Here is a 4,662-nt window from a genome sequence, read left to right on the forward strand (position 1 = left end):
TTTTTTTTTCCCTTCTTTTTTTGTACTTTTACAATACATTTAGTTATTGTCATGCAACTCTGGATATCTGCCAAGTGGTGTGGAGTCTAGACTCATTCGTCGTTCCCTCTTTAGTGTATAACAAAGCTTTACGAGAAGGGTTTAATGTCTGCGAACACCATAAGTGCTTTATTCTTCCTATGCACAGGCTAGGCTGTTGGAAAGAGAGACTGTTGTATTCTGTGCCGGCACTTGTCTGTGCAATATCTCTCATGAGTTTTTGTGTTTACCTCATTGCTGCCGTTTCCTTCAGTATCCCTTTACTTCACTCAATGAAGGTGGGGGGGGGGGATGCAAAACCATTGTACTGATTGTTTGTAAGAGGAGCGAATGAATTTGAGTGGTTGTGTACGTCTGTATGCGTGAAAGAGAGTGTGAGTGCGTTTCTTGTATGCAGAGTGATATTTTTTTTTTTTTTTGGGGAGCTTACACAAAATATTGAGGACAAGAGTTTGGTGAAGTGGCACTCGTGGTGATTCCATAATGCACATGACTGCCACTAGAAAACCACAGCAGGCCAAACTAACTGTCTACAACCGCTGGAGTGTGCAGGCTTGTACACAGAAGTGACCTCTTTAACGTTCGTACATGGCCGACCTTTAAACGCCGTCATTCTTTTTAATAATCATGATGAAAAAGCAAAATCTTGAGTATGTTACCAACATTTGCCCCACTGTGCATGTGCAGCAGCAGCAGCAGCATACCAACCAACCAACCAATCACTGCAGAAAACCTTTTTCATGAGAACTCCTAGACTCCAAACTAGACTACAGCTAGGATAGTTCTGCTCATTTTGTACAAATGTCGTCCAATTGTATGAGAACTGAAGACATCAGTGAGTGGGAGGACGCGTCGACGTACAGAATTGTGAAGCTTGTGAATTATCTTTTTTGCACATTAGCTTTAGATGTGTGGGTTGAAAAAAAAAAAAGGGCTTTTCATAATTGGTAGGATTTCATATTGCAGTCTACTAAACCTGACAGTTTAAAACCGGACATAGAAAATGTATGAGGACTCCCAGGGCAACTTGATTTGAATCTGCACTTTACTACAGCGGAGTTTAAGATTTGATATGGCATTAATCAAGTTCATGTCTTAATAACCAGTTTCACAATAAACCCATGTTGCACTTGTCTCCTTGTCTGAATGTCTTTATTTGCGTGTTCTGTCTAATTGGGGGTGGGGGCTTTTTGCCAATGGGAATTTAAGAAAAAGATTTAGGTTTCAGCCATGTTTAGCGGTCTGCATTTTCTTTAATTGGGTCTAATGTCCTATGGCCTAATTAAGATGGAAAGTACCCTTCCCATCAGGAACATTTTATTTCATTAGGAAAAAAGCTGCTTTCAGTCCTTACTGAAATTAATATAAAGGTGCTGAAATCCATCAAATGTATTACCTTGAAGGTTCACATAGAAATAGTTACACATTAACAAGAAGTGTGACCAATATACTGAAAATCAGTCAGTTTGAGTTGTAACCTCACAGCTATTAAGGCAGAAAATGCAATTAATACCTAAATACATTATCTTTTAACCAGTGGGGTGTTCTGCTTCTTTACCTTTCACTAAAACTTAACTCTTTTCATTTCCCTAAGGATTTCCACACTGGGTCTATTCTCCTGCTTCTTTTCCTGCAGCCACTGAGCAATAGACTTGTTCCAGATACTTGAGCTGGGAGCGGGCGTACAGAGGGACCCATCTGGACTGGAATGTGTCCAGAGAAACGTTTGACATTGCTGGAGGGGTTGCTTATGTTGTGCATCCAGTCGCTTCCGAGAACCCTCCCAAATAGAAACTCGCTGATTTGTTCAAGACTTGTTGCTTGAGTAAATCAAAGAACAACAGTAGCCAACTGGGTGCTCTGCAGAGAACTTGTTGTTCCTTGTTGAGAGGTTGACTGATGTTATTTGCCCACTCAGTCAAAGGAACCAACCAAATATGTTTGCTTTTGGCTGTAGTCCAAGAAATGAAACAGCTCCCAGCTTCGTTGCTCAGCACAGGCATTACAATAAGAGCTTTTATCTGGTACAGTAGCTGATATGACAGCGCCTCTAAAGTTCTGTGAAGTGATATTTTTTTATCTTGTGCAAAGAAGTTATGATCATAACTTATATCAGTGACTTTTGTTTTATCTCTCTCCTTATTTCTTGTCTTCTTTTTAGATAATAAAAGCATGAAATATCTATAAATACTGGTCAGAGTATCCATTATTTTTATTGGATCCCTTATATTTTTACACACTTTTTATTAATACACCTGTAATATTACTATTAGACGACCATATACTGTAAAATCCCCTTATTCTTATACTATTACTACAATCATCCCATAATCATTATTTAACAGTATAATCCTAAACCATAATTCATATATTATTGGACGTTAAAGTTGCATCATCATCGAGCTCACTGTGTTCACATCAATCAAACAACTTGATGATGAAGCTTCCTCTATTCAAAGAATAAAGGAGTCAAGTTCTCTCTTGATTTATTACCTAGGGTAATATAAACGTCACAATAGAGATATGTCTTGATCAGTGGTGTAGTGGTGCCTGGGGACATGGATATACTCTTAATTTATAACCAATTTAAACCCCAGCCCAGCAAAGGATGGTTATAAACAACGACTACTCATATGCATATTTAGCTTACCTAAAAATGGACCAGTAGTATTTGCACATCGTCACTTAACTCGTGCTGCTAGACTTCAAGGGAGTAAGGATCATTGTGAAAGTAACATTAGCCACAGAAGAGGATCAGATTTTGCATCAACACTGGCCCACAGACAGATGAGACAACTACATCAATGCATTTTGAGTGAAATATTCCTTACTTTTCTTACTCCACCCACTCATGAGAATTGGACAACTCGTGCCTTTTTCCAGCCTAGAAAAAAAAACAGACCTGCACTGCGCCACTGGTCTTGATCATCAATAAATTCAAATGGAAAGATGAATTAGGGTTTTTTTCCTCTCTCACAGTGAGGATCTCGCCACCTGTTTCCTCCTCATGTACAGCAGCAGCAGTCAGTCCCAGAATGTCACACCTATCCTGAATGTTCTCTGATGAGTCACTGCCAGAAAGAAAGTGCAGAGTGGGAATTTCTTAATGAGTCACGATCACTGTAGGTGTGTGTGTGTGTGTGTACTGGGCAACTGAGGTAGAGCAGAGCAGGTTTGTGTAGGTATTTTTTTTACCATCTGAGTGTGTCATAGCAGAACAAGAGTCCATTTTGTGATCTATGAACAAGGATTTTGGAACCTCTGAGGACTCTTAACAAGTGTCTCCAGCACGCAGCCATTTCCAACCATACTGTGAGTCTTACATAACAGAAACAGGACCGCAATTGTTTTGAGTTCACTGAGAGCTTGGGAATACTGAGAAAAAACAAGTTGTAAAGAGAAAAAGAAAGAAACAAAGGAATCAGCAGGATATTTTTAGATGTGTTTTTGAGTTGACGTGGTTTACTGACAAGTCCAGTGTCATTGGACTCTGTTGCTTTATCATAACCACACCCGGAATTACCTGCTAAAAATAGCACAGATATTATCAGGTGGAAGAGGACACATTATTTTTTTTCCTAGTGTGAGGAGTAACATATCACTGGGAACTTTATCGGTTGGAAAATCAATCTCGCTTCACCCTCATCTCTGTAACTCTCCTTCTTTTCAACCTCAGTTGCGTTAAGTTCAGCTAACCCAGATTTCCTCCAGCGGGAATGTTAAACGTCACTCATTGACGGTAACTGTGAAGTATATAGTGTAGGTGTTTCTGGGTCTCAGAGTCTAGAACAAGTCAAGGCTTGTCACTGCTCAGTGTAGAACATGCGAGTGTTACGGTGGCGCAGCCCCACTTATACTAGCACTGGAGGTTAACTGTGCCATCAGCCCTGTGTCGTACTAGATGTTGACATAATGAGGGAGAGATTCAAAGGGGTGCACAAAGAGGGAGAGAGAGAGAGAGAGAGAGGGATATAGGTGAAATGAGCTCTGTGCCACACGAGGAAGGTGTGTATGTAGGAAGATGGTGATTTTCTAGAAAAATCACTTGTCAGCTCAGCAGGGAGGGGGTGGAGTGAGTCAGAGGGTTGCCCATGAAGTCCCAGGCATGAAGTTGGCGAGAATCTACCTCTCTGAGCTGTCTTTGAGCAAGATATAGACTCTTTATGAGCTTCAAAAAGAGAGTATTTGTGTGTTACTGTGTTATAGGATGGACAGTGGATATTGTAGAGGCAGGAAGTATACACGCTGTGTGTAACATTTAGGAGGCTCTCTTGGCAGAAATATAATAGAAATATCATAATATTCATAGGTCACATCCTTTAAAACACAACTGACACATACATAAGTACATTAAAACAGTAACTGGCCACTTTAACTATTCCTTTTGTTCATACCGGCTGTTAAGAGATCCCCTCTTCTGTGTAAAAATGCATTTTAAAGTTCAACTGGAGATAAATATGAAATCTTTAGTACAGTTATTTTACTACCAAATGTCCTCTTTCCATCACTATCCTTCTGTTGCACCTGCATGTGGAAGCACGAAAAGGACATTTTGTAAGAAGAAAAAAAAAAAGATCACACAGTTAAATGCAACAGATTTTCTTATGCTCTTTATCCATGATT

Source organism: Morone saxatilis, unplaced genomic scaffold (assembly GCF_004916995.1).
Source record: "Morone saxatilis isolate NCDOM2014 unplaced genomic scaffold, NCSU_SB_2.0 Contig16, whole genome shotgun sequence".
Taxonomy (NCBI): domain Eukaryota; kingdom Metazoa; phylum Chordata; class Actinopteri; family Moronidae; genus Morone; species Morone saxatilis.